The sequence below is a fragment of the Ictalurus furcatus genome, chromosome 12, assembly GCF_023375685.1.
Source record: "Ictalurus furcatus strain D&B chromosome 12, Billie_1.0, whole genome shotgun sequence".
Lineage (NCBI taxonomy): Eukaryota > Metazoa > Chordata > Actinopteri > Siluriformes > Ictaluridae > Ictalurus > Ictalurus furcatus.
In genome coordinates this window covers 20053196-20071615 of record NC_071266.1, presented here as the reverse complement: position 1 = coordinate 20071615, position 18420 = coordinate 20053196, and the positions used below count along the sequence as shown (strand labels likewise).

General features: G+C 39.8%; 1 protein-coding gene across 9 annotated transcripts in view; it reads right to left on the bottom strand.

Moving 5' to 3' along the window:
• adgrb2 (adhesion G protein-coupled receptor B2) overlaps positions 1 to 18420 on the bottom strand; it is a 458554-nt gene that overhangs the window by 224269 nt on the left and 215865 nt on the right. The window lies entirely within an intron of this gene.

The following is an 18420-nucleotide window of genomic DNA, read 5'->3' as shown; positions in this document are numbered from 1 at the left end:
GTTTGCTATTTAAAGCCCTTGTGTTACATTGTACTTCGCGCAGTATTATTTGAACCACTGAATGTAATGGTGAATACGTTACGCATTCTAAGCGGTCTTATTTTCATGTCCTGCTCTCGTTCCATGCCTCGATTTTAGTTCTATGTTTAACCTTGTTGATCTTGTCCAGTGTAGACCACGTTTCCTGTGTTTTGTCTTCTATTTACAAATAAAGACGTTGATCTGCACCTGCTTCTGCCTCGCCTCCGGTTTCGTAACAATCACACATATTTGTTGTTAAATAAAAATTTTAAAAAGTTAGTGTCAAGTAATTGAACGTAATGGAGGTTAGGACAGATGCAAATGCAGATAAGAGTTTTATTAAAGAGAAGCAGGAAGACAAATCCAAAACATGAGACAATAGCGTGGTCAAAAAACAGGCGATAGTTCAGGTGATCGGCAAACGGGCATAAATGAGGCAAAACAGGAAACGAGAATGAGGGTGAGAACAAGATCAAAACTATAACGCATGAACCGAGAAACAAACGCTTGGTATACGGAAAACTCACGCAATACTTTGCAAAGTATAAAGAGACACGAGGGGTTTAAATGACAAACGTAATCTGGGGTGAAATAAAAGAGCTGAGACTAATGATGACACATACAGGGAAACAACAAATGACAATACAGGGGCGGAGACAGGACATAAACCGTATCAAATGCATGTGTAGAAAGTAAACAAAGTCAGTGTCACTGACAAACCTGGAAGCGTGCCGCGTGCTCCTGCACTAGCGCGAGGGGAAATCGTGACAGGTAGAATGTTTTCTGATAGTCTGGGGAGTAAATTTTAAGTGGATCTGTTATCCACTCAAAAGACTATGAAAGCTAGTTCCACACATAAATGTAATGGTGATATTCTGCATGTGGTTGCGCAATGCTGACTTTCATGATCTGCCATAATACCTACAATCTGCAGCCAATGGGAACGCTTCTCTATCAGCGCGCATTCTCACAGGACCGATCCAGAAAATTAAGAGTCTTAACAGAGCCGAAAATCTCAACAGAAACGTTTACTTTAACAGATGCTATAGTAGAAGCTGTCATTTATGCAGATTCTAAAGATACTATTGGCTTTTACTGTACCATTTTAATTTTTTTATTGCACTGACAAAGGCTGTCACTCGTATTTTTGTTGATACTCAAAAAAAGGCAAGAAAAAGAGTAGTCTGAAGGGGAGCGAGACAGTCTGTTTTGCAAGATGAAAAAAAAAAACTATAATAAATTACTTTGGACCACCTGGCAGAAAAAAAAAAACAACAAAAAAAAAAACTAGGAGTGAGACGGCAGAGGGTTGTGATATGGAAGATAAGGATGAATAAACGGTGTTTGTTTTATGCCACACATAATTCATGAATATTGGTGACTGACTGAATTTCATGTGCCTGTGTGTGATACTAAAGAAAGTATATTGTTTGGAGGAGACATGAAATAAGTGTAACGTTATTATATATTATAGAGCTACTTATTATTATATAATATAGAGGTACTTATTATAAAGGTACTTAATTGTTATTTATATGTTTACATGTTTATTATATTTACATGTTTACAACACCCCCCCCCCACCCAAAAAAAAGCAAGAAAAAAACCCTCCCCAACTAGAGTCCCCACAGTGTATATTGGCCATTTCCATCCAGTGCATACATGTACAGTTGAAATATATAGTTATAAACACATAAACCATTACTATATACACTTTAATACCCCAGCTTTAATACTCTGCGGTCTGGTGGCTGTTATCAGAAGGAAAATGAGAGATAAGAGTATCTTTAAGAACATTAAAGTACTTTTTAAAAAAAATCAGTAAAGCAGATTAATATCTGCAGGCAATTACAACAAAAAGAGATTTTGGATAACATCAATATAGAAATTAATGAGTCCTCGTTTCACTTCGATACTATGAATGCTCACTGGTCCTCATTTGATACTGACTGCGATACTTACATAAAACTCTCCTCACAGAAAACTTCACCATATCAAAAAAGATAGGATTTTCTTTGTTATAAGAACATGTTTTTTAAATTATTTCTTATTAGCCTCTGTGATTGTCTCCGTGAATTAGTTGATATCAATAACATATAATAATATGTGCATTAATATAAATCTGTGATCTGCACTATTGTCAGAGTTGCTGTTACAGAGAATTAATCAACACCTTCTGACCAATCAGATTTAATAATTTGACATTGTTCCAGTATTGTTGGTTTGTTTGTAATTTAACGCTGTGCCAGCTACCCTGGCAACAAAATATGAAGAATTTACAAACGTTTTTTTTTTCCAAGTTTATCTTCAATTAAAAAAATTCTAAATCTGGCCTCATATGAAATCTTTTCATATGAATCAACCAACCAAACAAACAAACAAACCAAAAAATAGTCCTAAAGGGATTGAAACCATCACAGCCCAGTAAAATATGCCTCAGAAATATTGGACTTTGGCATAAGGTGCATAAAGAAGGATCTTCCATTTCTGTAGTATAAATCAACATAAAGCACAACGATGATTTATACATTACATATGAATAGCAGATCACACTTCTATATTCTCAATCAACTTCATGAACATTAAACACAGCATTGTGGTAGTGAACCTATTTCTGAGTAAATCAGATTACCCTGACTTCTTTAAGATCAGATCGTGACAGATAATTGTTTTTTAGCATGTAAACCCTTGAGCTTAAAGATTAAATTGACAACCAAAACTAGTGTAATGATGTTTACATGACCTGTATTCTAGCATTGAAGCCCTCTGACTCAAACCTGACATGTTTCATACCTCCTGCAAATTAGTTTCTTCTATTGTTACCGTCTCCTTATGATGCATGAGCTGACTGGGGAAATGTGGCAAAATGTGTGTTTAAGCCGATTTCAGTATGATTAATGGCGTATGTTAAAAACATATTTGCTTTACCAATTGAAGGCACATGGAAGAGGAGGCACAAGATGGAAAATAATGGCCTTGCCATCTCTACTCAATGAAACTCAGCTCAGCTTTTTGTTGTTGTGTTGTTTTTTCTTTTTTTTTTGGGGGGGGGGGGGGTTCCCCCATTTTTAAAGCACTATTAAGGCTTGTTTAGTACACCTGGAGTATTTGAGGCTTAATGTTGTGCTCTGGATTAATCAGGTAAAGATCAGTCATGCGAGTTATGACAGGTTGACCTACAGAAAGAGGAGACAAAAAGGAGATTATCCGTTATGCAGCAGCAGAAAAGTGTGATAAATAACACCAATCATCTGATGCTCATAAACTCAACTGGTGTTGAGGAACGTGCTCTGTGTGTATGTGTGTGTGTGTGTGTGTGTGAGTGTGGGTGCTGCTCTGAACGGTGAAGTCATCACTCAAAGAAACGGTCAGCAATAAAAAAGGACACGAGAGCATTTTAGTTGCCAGGAGAGACGGCAGCTGAAGTGAAAAACATGAGAGTGCGAGAGAGAGCTAGAGAGAGAGAGAGAGAGAGAGAGAGAGAGAGAGAGAGAGAGAGAGTGAACTGTCCATGAATAAATCTTTAAAATTCTGAGGACAAATTTTAATGATCTATGATTGACACAGAATCAAGTACAGGGACCATGAAGATAAAAAATATTATTATTATTATTATTATTATTATTATTATTATTATTATTATTATTACCAGAACTACTACGCTTTAACAACCATCTTTCTTCTGACTGATAAATGTTGTATCTGTGGCAGTCATACCAATAAAGCTAGAGATACAGAGAAACAGGCAGAGAGGGATGACAGCGATAGACTGCCATTCATTTTGGGAAGCAGCCAGCAGTCAGATTTGTGGCCAGCTGTCACATTAAGGCAGCTACACTTTTAAAATAATTGTTCCTTTTTGTTTTCTCTTGCTCTTTGTTTATGATTAATACCTTTGTTACTAACTTTGTTCTTTCCTTCATGTTATTTACTCTGGAAATAATAGAATCGGGAACGTTCATCACAAAACAAAACTTTGCTGAAATAGGTAGAAGAGAGAGAGAGAGAGAGAGAGAGAGAGAGAGAGAGAGAAGGAAATTATTTTCAGCATAGTTAAATATAGCACATTCATACCGAGCAATTACGATAACATACTATATGACCATCTAATGTGATGTGAGGTAGCTATAAAAGTCTTGACTTCTCTGCATGACCGTTTAGTAACTATTTTGTTAAAAAAAAAAAAAAAGTAATTTGTTTCTGTCTTGATGTTTCAGTCTCTCTCTTTCTCTTACTCCTTCTTTCTTTCAAGGTCAACTATAGCCATTTCACTGCAAAAATATAAATAAATATGATACTGCCTGTGCATTGACAGTTCACTATATATAGTGATAGAAATATGAAATTATTGTACCAGCAGACAAATATGACACAACATGTCTTAGGGATAACCACTGTTTTTAACGAGTGTTTTACAAAGTTTTACAAATGTTATTTATTTATTTTTTTTATTACAGTTACATTTATGACATTTGGCAGATGCCCTTATCCAGAGCAATTTACATTTAAATAATTTATACTTCTGAGCAGTTGATGGTTAAGGGCCTTGCTCAAGCATCCATCAGTGGCAGCCTGGCAGTGCTGTGGTTTGAATTCATGACCTTCCAATCGTGAAATTAACCACTGAGCTACCAATGCCACATTTTTAGGAGGCTATTCCCATAATCAGGTTATTGGCTACTTGTTGTTTATGATCAATAACTTTTTATTCAACGTAATTAAATTAACCTGTGATTAACCTTCCATTTCCCTGTAAAGTTTGCTTCGGGAATAACATTTGTGCCAAGAAAACATCATAGAACTTTAACATGGGAGGGAGGACAGAGAAAGAGAGAGAGAGAGAGAGAGAGAGAGAGAGAGATGAGAGAGAATGCATCTATAAGTTATTGAAGCCCACTATACTTCTCCATGCCCCACAAGGCTGTGTGGGTGTTTATCATCTCAAAGGCAACTGGCCTTTGAACCTCAATATCTATGGACATCCATATTTTCAGCGATGAGCAGGATAAGTTTGTGTTGTTTTCTTTTCTGCTTCTCAGCATCAAACTTCCTTACAAATTACTTCACTTTTTTCTCTATCATTCTGCTAAGAACAATAATCTGGATGGAAAATGTGCCTTTCCCATTAAAACCTCAATTAATGATTAATTCATCTTCACTGCCTATCAATATTAAAGCATGTTTGTTAACTTGCTGAGTAGCTGACTACAGTTCATCAGTTTAATGCATTGGTCACCAACACTGTTCCTGGAGATCATTGCCTTAAAAAGTTCTTAGTTAACTAAAACAGGGGTGTTAGATTTTGGTTGGAGATAAAACCTGCAGGAAGGTAGATCTCCAGGAACATGGTTAGTGACCACTGGTTTAATGCATTCTTTCATTCTCTTCCAGAGCCACTCAGACCCCCCTGGATTAAAATCATCCCTCTCTTTCTTCTAAAGCCTGCCTATACAGTATATGAAACATCTGCTTATCCTTGGACTTTTCCTTTTAATTTCGTTGCAGTTTGTCATGTCACAGCAAACCTTTCCCATCCTGCACTGCAGCCTACAAACATGGCCGCCATGGACTGCAATTCCCAGAACACTCATTCATTCTAATCATGCACACCTGCATCCAATTTCACACACAATCACAATCACAGTTTAAAAAGGACTTTCAAGGCTTTCACTCTTTGCGAAGTATTGAGTGTTATCACCGTACCAATCGTTTGTGCCCTGTTCCTCATTTTTGATTCATGTTCTTTGATCCTGTTTCTGGTTTTCCCTCTCGATTCTTGCCTTGCTTTGTTTATGCCTGTTTGCTGATCACCTGACCCATTGCCTGTTTTTCATAATTTGGATTTGTCTGCCTGCCTCTCTTTATTAAAAGCTCCTATCTGTTCTTGCATCCATCCTAACCTTCATTACGTTAATAATGTGACACAGTTCCTGAATATTTCATACTAGTCACTGAAAAATAACATGCTTAAAGATGAACAACTGAATAATGGAGAAGTTTAGTTTACATGTATATAATGTATACAGTAGAAGGCGATGTGAACACTAGAGAATATGGCATGACATTTGACATGGACACAAAGTGTGATTCTGTAATTGGTAAAAACAAATGGCAAATTGCTGTGGTACAGGAGGAATAAAACACTTCAGGATTTTCTGTTCATGGAAAATAATCAACTCCTGTTTTTTTGTATCACACCACCCCATTGTTAATTATTTTCCTAAACAGCATCCTGTTTTAAGCCATTTATAAAGAAAACAACATGGAAACTGAACACTAAAGTGTTAAAAGAGGAAGGAATGGCACAGTTCAACAGATATGTTAAGATGTTTATATTTGGACAATGTCTGTGACAGTACCTAAGGGGGGTTTGCTCCAGCTAAGTACAGCACATTACTGTAGCTAAAAGCTTCCTCACCATGTTTGGTCCTAATTCTGGACAGTATTAACCCACAACACTCTGAGATACATTCTAGGATTGCATATTTCCAACAAATCAGAGATGAATTTCTATCAAAAGTTATTTAATGATTTATAAACCAGATGTAACACTAGTCAGTCCTGTCGCTGACTGGGAGCTAGTGTAAGGGTTTGCAGCAGTGTTCTGAATGAGCTGCAGCTGTCTGAAGTCTAATGGAGTTTCTAGGAAGACCAATAAAGAGGCCACTACAGTAATCAAGCCTGCCAGAGAAAAATTAATAGATAGGTTTCATGCAAAATTTTAACCCTTATTCAGATCCTTCTGCATAACCCATCTCATTGTAGAAGGTTTACTTTGTTTTCATTTTAATATGACTATTAATCCTGAGATCTGAATCAGCTAAAACTCGTAGATTATGTGTTTTGTGTCATCAAAAGCCATAGATTGGAGGTAGGCATTAGTTGTTCGTCCTTGTAGCTGAATATAATCACCTCTGGTTTGTGCTTGTTGTGTCCAATTATCAATAGAGCTGTAGTTGTTAGGTGAAACTGCTATGTAGGTTTGAATGTCGTCTGCATAGCTATTATAAGAAATTCTGTTCAGCCAGTTGGGAACATGTACAGGTTCATCAGGATGGGGGCAGGGATCAAGCCGTGAGGAACACCATAGATTCATTCATGGTTCATTCCAATTCATAGCTGCCAACTATAACAGAATATCCATTTTCTTCTAGATACATCCTAAATTGATGACCATTCCAGACAGTCCAGCCCAATTTTCTCATCTGCCTAGATATATTGGTGTAAACGATCAAGTGGTAACAGCTGATATTTTGCCTAAACCCATATTTAAATGTACTGTACATGGTTCAGAATCTTTAATGAAATGATTTCAGTGCTGTGAGAAAACCAAGTTGTGGAAACCGTCATTAAAGGGTTTTTTTTTTTTTTTTTTAAATAATAAATTTTGCCTCGTACTTCCGAGGTTGGGGGTTCAATTCCCACCTCTGCGCAGAGTTTGCATGTTCTCTCCATGCTTCGGAAAAATTAAATTATATTACATAGTAACAACATACACAAGGACAAAATGTAAGGGTCACCTGGACAGCTATTGGGAGAAATTTTGTTCAGTCCAGTGGGGGCATGTAAAGGTTAATCAGGAGGGGGTGTAGAGCATTTTTTTTTTCCAATTTTCACATCTGTCTAGAGGTATTAGTGTATAGAAGACAGCACTAAGATCAAGTTGCATCAGATGATATTTTGCCTGAAGGTGTGTTTAGACATATATGGTTCACATGTATATGCCACATCCCTGTCAAATCTAAACAAATCTGACAGTTGCTTAGTGAAATAGCCAAATATGGAGAACAACAAAGAGTATAACAGGAGCCTTTTGTCATCACCTCCACCACTCAATCTTAACAATTTTAACATGCATGATATCCTAGAGAGTGAGATTCTGTGTTTTTGGAATTATGCCATGCATTTTTTAGCCAAAGGCAACCGTCAGTGGTGCATGTGTTGATGGAGAACCATAGGGTAATGAAGGGGGGCATTTGATGTCTACAAATGATAGTCTTATAATTAATTTTAAATATTATGCTGCTTGATTAAAATGCTTAGTCTTACTTAAGAAGAAGTTCAGACAGTGTATAGTATAAAGACAGAATCATGTTCTCAATCAGACGGAGATCTGAGCAAGACATTCTAGCATTGAAAAGCCTCAAGGTGGTAAAACACTCCTCCATAAAAAGTTACATGACTGCAAATTTGCAAAAATAACATGCTTTTTGTAATTAATAAACTCCAACCATTTATTATCCAGCAAATGATGGTTGGAACACACAACCAAAGATACACAACCAAACACAAACCAACATGTTTGCTGCTAACAATCTTCTACTGCAGATCAAGACTCATATTGGAATTGCCATATGTTCTAGACAGCATTTAATAGGATCAACACAAGATTAGTACAAGAAGACTAAATTCAATAATTTTCCCAGAACTAAACAATTATAATCTCAAAAACTTATTTCTAGTCTATTTGGTACTGGCATAGTCGTGTCTATAACAAATACATAGGGACAGGTGCAAAAAGAAAACATCAATATTGATTTCAGGGGCAAGGATCCAAGGATGTTCTGTCCTTCACATTTTAATAAGTCACTTTATTGTAATTAACTGGTATATTCATTTGGCAGACTTTTTTTAATCCAAAGAAAAATATAAGTGGGAAAGTTGGCAAGCATCATCAAGTATAGAGACAGTATGTAGAGACAGTATATTTTACCCACTAAAATTCTTCCATTGCAATTCTAGCAATGATGCATACTTGCCAATTAAATCTATTACTGGGTGATTGCATAGATATTGAGAACCAAATTAGAAAGCCTAGCACTAGAAAGAATTGTAATAAAGTGTTCAGATTCATGGCCCTGTAAGGCTGAAATAACCATGTTACCAACATAATTTGCCATGTCTAAAGTGATTCTCATGGCCCACCATGCTTCAGTGGGTAGCTGAAGTGTCTACTGACATGACCTGACCCTGCCTGGAGTTAATTGTTGCAAGTGAATTGCATGTCACCGATGGTCTCGCAACCTGACATTTGAATATGAGTAAGGTGAGATGGTCTGGAGCGAAAATACTCTGGAGGACAGATGCAAAGGATTTGCTTGCAGACAGGCCGTAATCATCGTCAGTCAAAATGACGGTTGAGCTGATTGGCCGGCCCTGCTTGCTCACGCCACCTCGAATCAAAGACAATCACAGTGATTGGACATCACCCCTACACCTTTTCTTGGCAGCCTAATGGGGGTTTTCAGGACTGTTCAAACTGAAGCTAAATTGAAATGTAACAGTCAAATGATTTATTGCTCATCGCAGTGAGGAAATAACTAATCTGAGATCTGCAAAGCCTGCTCATGAAGGGTGACAGCAGTGCCATAAAGGAGAGTCAGCATACACAAACAGGGTGCATGCACATCTGCGGATGTGCTTAAATAAGGCTGGAGTCGCCCACTTTAGAGTTGCCCACTTTGAATGGGGCATTTTCAAGCTGTGACTGGCAGAATGAAGGGAATGAAATGCTAATGGTAAAAGCAAATTTGAGAGTGAGAGAGAGAGAGAAAGAGAGAAAGTGGTACAGTAAAACTAACGTGATTTTTTTGCATGTGTTTGTGTGTGTGAGAGAGACAATGTAATTCCAATTCCAAAAAAAAAAACTTGCCATGCTGTGTAAAATGTAAATAAAAACAGAATGCAATGATTTGCAAATCTCATAAACTAATATGTTATTCACAATAGAACAAAGAAAACATATAAAATGTTTAAACTGAGTAACTTTACGATTAAAATTAAGGTAGTTTTGAATGTAATGGCTGCAACACGTCTCAAAAAAGTTGGGACGGGGCAACAGAAGGCTGGAAGGTGTTACTAAAAAGAAACAGCTGGAGGTTAATTGGAAACAGGTCAGTAAGATGATTGGGTATAAAAAGAGTATCTTAGAGAGGCACAGTCTTTCAAAAGTAAAGATGGGCAGAGGTTCACCAATCTGTGAAAATCTGCATCTACAATTTGTGGAACAATTTCAGAATAATATCCATCAATGTAAAATTTATCATCTACAGTACATAAAATCATCAAAAGATTCTGAGAATCTGGAGAAATCTCTGTGCGCAAGGGACAAGTGTGAAAATTAATTTTGCATGCCCGTGATCTTCGGGCCCTCAGGCGGCACTGCATTAAAAACAGGCATGATTCTATAATGGAAATCACTGCATGGGCTCAGAAACACCTCCAGAACTCACTGTCTGTGAACACAGTTCACCATGCTATCCACAAATGGTGGTTAAAGCTCAAATATTTCAAAGGAGAAGCTATATGATGCAGTCTCTTAAGCCACATAAAATGGACTAAGGCAAAGTGGAAAACTGTTCTGTGGTCAGACAAATCGAAATTTGAAATTCTCTTTGGAAACCATGGACGCCGCGTCCGATAAACTAAAGAGGACTATATTTACATTTATTCATTTAGCAGACACTTTAATCCAAAGCGACTTACAAATGAGGAAATACAAGCAAAGCGATATATCAAACAGAGAACAATACAAGTAGTTCTACCATGCAAGATTTATAATTGAGTTCTAGAAAAGTGCACAGAGTAGAGGTGTAAGAGCCAGAGTGAAGTTTTTTTTTATTTTTTTATTTTTTTATAAAGATAATGTGGGGTTGGCATTTTAGGGGTTAGTTAAGTGTTCACAGAAGAGGTGGGTCTTTAGCTGTTTTTTGAAAATAGTGACAGATTCTGTGGTCCGGAATGAGGTTGGAAGTTCATTCCACCAATGAGGATCAGTTCATTTGAAGGTTCTGGAAAAGGACCTTGAGCCATGCTGAGTAGGCAGTAGGACTAAAGAGGAGGGGGACTATCCAGCTTTTTATCAGCGCTCAGTTCAAAAGTCTGCATCTCTGATGGTATGGGTTGATTTAGTGCCTATGGATTGGGCAGATTGCACATCTGGTAAGGCACCATCAATACTGAAAGGTTTCTACAGGTTTTAGAGCAGTATATATTTCCATCCAGATTCCATCCCATCTTTATTCTGAGAGACTCTGCCTCTCTAAGATACTCTTTTTATACCCAGTCATGTTACTGACCTGTTGCCAATTAACCTAATTAGTTGCAAAATGTTCCTCCAGCTGTTTCTTTTTAGTAACACTTAATTTTCCAGCCTTTTGTAGCCCCGTCCCAACTTTTTTTTTAGACGTGTTGCGGCCAAGAAATTCAAAATTTCTTTTTTTTTCCCTTAAAATTGTACTTTTCCTAAGTTTAAACATTTGATATGTTTCCTATATTCTATTGTGAATAATATATGGGTCTATGAGATTTGCAAATCAGTGAATTCTGTTTTAATTTACATTTATTTACAGTTTACACAGCATCCCAACTTTTTTGGAATTGGGGTTGTAGATTAATGAGGGATATTAGATTTTATACACATTTTATCTGTTATTACATACATTTATTTAATGTTCAGCAATATTGTCATTTAAAACTGGGGTCAATAAAGCTACTCTAAAACAAGGGACTAACAGACAGTGCAATAGACAAGGGAAAAAGACAGATACACACGCACACAGAGAGAGAGAGAGAGAGAGAGAGAGAAAGAGAATTAGTAATTTATTATGTGTATGTGCTTGCACTATATGCTATATGCACACATGTGGATGCTATCCTAAATAATCATATCACAAAAGTCATTACTGCATTAATAATTTACATTAGAGATTGATTTAGCTGCCACAACATAATGTGGGGAGTTTGCATGTTCTCCCCGTGCTGCGGGTGTTTCCTCCGGGTACTCCGGTTTCCTCCCCCAGTCCAAAGACATGCATGGTAGGCTGAGTGGCATGTCCAAAGTGTCCATAGTGTATGAATGGGTGTGTGAATGTGTATGTGATTGTGCCCTGTGATGGATTGGCACCCTGTCCAGTATAGAAGATGAATGGATGGATGGATGGAACATAATGTGACTGTGCCAATAAAGTTACACTGAGTTAGGTGACAAGGTGCGTGTGTGTGTGTGTGTGTGTGTGTGTGTGTGTGTGTGAGAGAGAGAGAGAGAGCGAGAGAGAGAGCGAGAGAGAGAGAGAGAGAGAGAGAGAGAGAGAGAACCAATGTGAACCAAAAAAGTCTCCATAAATTGTGAATGAAAAACAAAATAATTAAATGGTCTGCACTTATATAGTGCCTTTTAACCTTAGTGGTTCTAAGTGGTTAAAGCACTTTACACTGTTTCTCATTCACCCATTCACACCCACACACACGCAAGGTTCTAGCCTTCCGTTGGGAGCAACTTGGGGTTCAGTGTCTTGCCCAAGACATGTGGAGGCTTGTGGACTGGGAATTGAACCGCCAACACTGTGGGCAATCCACTCTGCTACATCAGTCACAGTTGTCCCATATACATGGATGATATTTCACCAGTGCATAACACACTATATGGCCAAACGTTTGTGGATACCTGACCACATCCATATCTGCTTTTTGAACGTGCCATTCCAGATTTAGTCCCCCTTTGCTAACGCCCACTCTTCTGGGAAATGTTTCCATTAGATTTTGTAGCATGGCTGTGGGGATTTGTGCTCATTCAGCCACAAGAGCATTAGTGAGGTCACTGAGGCACTGATGTTGGGCAAGGAAGCTGTGGACACAGTCGGCACTCCAGTTCATCCCCAACTAAGTTGAGGTCAGGGTTCTGTGCAGGCCACCCAAGTTCTTCCACTCCTACCTTGGCAAACCATTTCTTTATGGACCTCACACTGGAGCATTTTCATGCTGGAACAGATTTAGGCCTCTTAGTTGAATTGAATGGAACTTGTAAAGCCACAGCATACAAAGATAACCTATACAATCGTGTGCTTCCAACTTGTGTGCTGGCAACAGTTTGGGGAACATAGTGTATGGGTGTGATGATCAAGTGTACACAAACCTTTGGACATAAAGTGAATGTATGTTCCACTCTAATGCCATAAACATGGCTCACATCCCCTGTCCTCTAACCTGACATGTTTATATATATATATATATATATATATATATATATATATATATATATATATAAAGTCATATATATATATATATATATATATATATATATATATATATATATATATATATATATATAGCTAACTTTGCCATACCAGATCAAAGGTTTAGCAAGACTAAAGGATTTTTTTTTCTCTTTGCTGTTCATGAGCTATGGGTGGTGACCAAAAGAATAAGGTTGTGCAGAAATAAGGTTCCTCTGCTGGGATGCTGGGCTTACTCTCTGTATAGGGTTAGGAGCTTGAGAATCCAGGAGAGCCTCAGAATAGAGCCATTGATTCTCCAAATTGAGAAGAGCTAGTTAAGGTGGCTTGAGCACTTTACAAGGATACTCCCACGTCAGCTCCTGGTAGAGAAGTATCAGATCAGGCAAGCCCCACTGAAAGGAGATCCCAGGGCCTGCTGTAGAGATCAGTTGCCTTGGGAACGTCTGGGATCCTCCAGGAGGAGCTTGAATCTGCAGCTGGAGATAGACATGTTTGGACTGATCTGGGAACTATATGCCTGGTCCGATCTGGGAACCACATTGCCATTGTGACAGCCACCAAGAGAAATGGAAGGAATATGAATGAATACTTGAAAATATAAGAACCTTCACTTTAAAAAAAATGAAAGAATCTCCAGATTAAACCAAAAGATGAAACTCAATTTCAGGACTTGATTTCAGGACAGGATCTTCCAGTGCTTGTCATCTGGACATTTATGCAGGGACCACCAGATGCCTTTAGGGGAACAGTCAGTGATAAAAGTAACTCAGTCCACCATGTTGATGTAACACAAGCCATCTAGAGGAATTTCTTTCCATCTGATTTAAAAACACCAGTTCTGCGTTGGTAAAGGACAAGAGATGGCTTTCATCTTTGTTCCAAAGCGCTATATTCAAATTCTACCTGAGGAAGTCTGTGAAGAAGCAGTTGTGTACAGTCTGAATCACAGCAGTCTACAGTGTAGAGGGCAGTGCAGAAATCTACCACATGCTTGTGCATTTCTGTGATTTTTATTTCTTTTTAGTGCTTACTCTCCTGTAAGGAAGGCAGAGACAGGCCATTGGTTGAATTTGGACCATTCTAGATTAAAGAAGAAAACAGGTAAGGAATCCATGTCTATGAGAGATCTAAAGAGGAATCTTGGGTTTAAGGTTCCTTTCACTCTTTCATTAAAATAGGACCACAGCTGTTTTTTTTTCTTTTGCAACACCCTTGACAACACAGGATCCTGTTTATCTATCAGTTGATATTCTATAGAGTGTGTCTTTTTTTCATGATCCTGAATAGTTTATGTTCTAGCACTTGCATTAGCAGTGCACTGCGCATGATCTGCTGGAAAAGAGAAACATACATACTGTGAAGGAAAGTCAATTGTAGTAAGAATATCTAACTCTCCACATTTCCAGGAGATTATAATATTTCAGGAGGTTACACAGATAAAAAGTAGATTGAATGTGGGATTCCCTGTGGAATTCCAATATCATTCCATTACACTGACACAAAAAAAGAAAGTAGAAAAGAATCCCCTTTTTGATAAATAAATGCTTATTGCTTATAAAATTAAACTTGACTATTAACAGGTGATCGTTTATTCTGTGTGTGAAATGCTAGCTTGTGTTTCTGGAGAAAATAAAACTGCCACTCATTCACTTAGAGCACATTCACTCCCACTACATGCCCATTGAACTGTATCTACACTACTATGTGTTTCACTGGAAACCTCAACATGCAATTTCTTTGTCTCAGCTACTAAGACATATGTATGTCTGTAAGTCTTACCATTAATGTTGAAAGAATCAGAAGTCAGTAACTTCATATAAAAAGAATGTTCCCTTTCAAAGGGAACTTCGACGTTGCATTTAGCATAACAGTATGGGAACGCCTTGTGCGCGTGACCGGTATCTGAAACTTGTATAAAATCATGCCTCTACTTATAGGCCTGCCATGATCAGGTGACGTGGCAATTAAGCGCGTTGCATGATATATATATATATATGGCACCTGTGAACCACGCCGCCAGCCTTATTATCTTCAGCGAGACTGCATGTCTGTTGTTTGTGTGACAAAAACGCTTCATTTCTCCTCGATATTTTCTCAAAATCTCTGAACTTTTCTATCTCTTTTTTAGAGGAAAAGAGGGGTAAGTAATGAGCGAGAAAGAATTCAAGAAGTGTGTTACGGCTTGCTCCCGTTTCATCACAGGGAAAAGTGCACACTTTCTGGGTGAAGTGTTAGCGGTGTAGTATGCGATGGCAGCCTCGAGAGGCTGCGCATGGTAACACCTACATTAAGCAGCTCGGCTCGCGACTTGCGCTCTTCTCGAAAAAAACGGAAGCCAAAGCGAGTCGGGTTTCAGAGCCTCGCGGATCTGGGCCGGCCGCTGCCGAGGCAGCCAGCTGTCTCAGGTTCGGGGGATCTCTTATAGATCCGGAAGAGGAGCCCGAGACGAGCGCTGCTCTATCTCTTGCTCTGTCTTCCGGTTCGGCTCTCTGCTGGATTTTGGAGCTCGCGTCGCAACTCCTCCTTCCGCTATGGAAAGCCAAAAGGGTAATAATTCCTCTCTGACTCCGAGGAGTTAGATGGATGTGTTTAAAAACTGAGAGCATCATATAAAGAGCTGCTTGAAGTGATTACCCAGTGAAAGTAAATTCTGTGGTCCTGGAAGGTCTGTTGGGTGCCCCATTCAAGCCCCTAGAGTGGATCCCATCCACAAGGAAATTGTATGCACTCAAGTGGCAGCTTTGTCTTGTGGTGTGAGGAACGTCAGCTAGACCCAGTGAACTGCGCAATAGCTACATTCCTGGAGTTCTTACAAGAACGTTTCTCAGTGGGCTGAGCTCCTTTTACAATCAGGGTTACTTGGCCGCCGTTTCTGCCAGCCATGCCCCTGTTGAGGGAGCCTCTGTGGGGCAACATCCTCTAACTTCGAGGTTCATGCGTGGTGTCAGACGGCTGAGGCCCATCTGCAGGCCACACATACCTTCCTGGGACCTTCTGTGGTCCTGGAAGGTCTGTTGGGTGCCCCATTTGAGCCCTTAGGGTGGATCTACTGTCTCAAAAAGCCGGAGGGCTGATTTATCACCCTCGGCCAGAACTATGGAAACTGTGGGCTGGCCCCTGAGGGGCACCAGCTCATAGATTCTGGTTGCACAACTGAGGTGGTAGAGACCATGTTAAACACTAGAGCACCATTCACAAGGAAATTGTATGCGCTCAAGTGGCGGCTTTTGTCTTGTGGTGTGAGGAACATCAGCTAGACCCAGTGAACTGCGCAATAGCTACAGTCCTGGAGTTCTTACAAGAACGTTTCTCAGCAGGGTGGCTCCTTCTACAATCAGGGTTACGTGGCCGCCATTTCGGCCAGCCATGCCCCTGTTGATGGAGCCTCTGTGGGGCAACATCCTCTAACTTCGAGGTTCATGCGTGGTGTCAGACGGCTGAGGGCCATCTGCAGCCCATGCATTCCTTCCTGGGACCTTGCTGTGGTCTTGGAAGGTCTGTCAGGGGCCCCATTTGAGCCCTTAGAGTCAGCCTCTGAGAAGCTTCTGACTCTAAAGGTAGCTCTTTTACTGGCCCTGACATCTCTCAAGCGAGTGGGAGATCTACAAGCTCTCTCTGTTGCCCTTTCCTGCCTTGACTTTACCCCTGGATTAGCCAAGGCCTTCCTGTATCCTAAGCCGGATTATATTCCTAAAGTGCCTACATCGGCTGCCCACCCTGTGGTGTTATAGGCTTTCTGCCCTCCTCTGTTCCTCACACCGGAACAAGAGAGGATGCACCTGCTGTGTCCAGTAAGGGCTCTCTGTACTTGCGTCCACCGCTCCGGCCAGTGGCGTAAGTCGGAGCAGCTACTGGTCTGCTTTGGCAGCGACAGGAAAATTGATGCTGTGTCAAAGCAGCGCATCTCTTCTTGGATAGTGGAAGCAATCTCTAGGGCTTACGACACGCGGTCTTGCCACGCCTCTGGGCATAAGAGCTCATTCCACTAGGGCGGTCGCCTCCTCGAAGGCTTTGTCCAAAGGGGTATCCTTGCAGGATGTGTGTGCGGCTGCAGGGTGGTCTATGCCACACACAGTCATTTGTTATTACAGCCTGGATATTCATTCCACCCTGGGCCCGAGTGTCTTGCAGTGACCCTCGGGCTTGGGTATTTTTGAACAGGCCGTACCCTCGGTATGACTGAGTGGGTCTTCCCATTCCCATACTGTTATGCTAAATGCAACGTCGAAGTTCCCTTTGAAAGGGAATGTTGGGGTTACGCATGTAACCCTGTTCCCTGAGAAGGGAACGAGACGTTGCATAGCACTGTCATACCAGGGCAGGCCTGTGAATTGCATCTTCGCTTCAGATAATAGAGGCTGGTGGCGTGGTTCACAGGTGCCATATATATATATCATGCGACGCGCTTAATTGCCACGTCACCTGATCATGGCAGGCCTATAAGTAGAGGCATGATTTTACACAACCTTCAGATACCGGTCACGCGCACAAGGCGTTCCCATACTGTTATGCTAAATGCAACGTCTCGTTCCCTTCTCAGGGAACAGGGTTACATGCGTAACCCCGACGTTTTGTTCAACAGTTGTTTGTTTTTTTTTTTTTTTTTCCAGTATTGTTCTAATAAGCTTCATCAAAAGAAGTTGTTTTGATGGACTTTAACCTGTTTACCAAATGTGTCATCGAAAAACCTATTCCCCTCTTATAAAGTATATAGGGGTTGATATTCTGATTTAGAAGCCTCCTGAGAAATAGTTTCAAAGCCATCATAAGAACCCCCTACAAGACAGGTCAATGTATTTTTTTATGACTGGGGATCTCTTGAAAGCCAGAAAATGCCTGTTCTACCATACCCTAGGCATCTCAAATTCCAATAAGGCTTTCCGATTACTGCTGATGAGTGGTTTGCATCTTGTGGTATGGCCTCTATATTTCTGGTTTTGAGGTCAGTGTTTTTGGGTTTTCCTTCAGAGCTCTTGCAATGTTTCTTTTTTCAGCTGCTGTTGTTTTCCTAGGCTGACCCATTCGGTGTCTGTTGCTCAGTACACCAGCGGTTTCTTTCTTTTTTAGGACATTTAAAATTGTTGTATTGGCTATGCCCAATGTTTGTGCAATGCCTCTGATAGATTTTCCCTCTTTTCTCAGCTTCAAAATGGCTTGTTTTTCTCCCATCGGCAGCTCTCTGATCTTGTTGGCTTATCCTTCTTAACAACAAACGCAGTCTTCACAGGGGAAACTGAAGGCTAAAACCAAGAGTAGATGTTCAGAGCTATTTATTGTTTAAACAATCAATCTAACAGGACACACCTGGGTAACAAGAAACACCTGTCAGTCACGTGTTCCAATATTGTTGCTCACCTACAAATTGGGTATTCCAATACAAAAT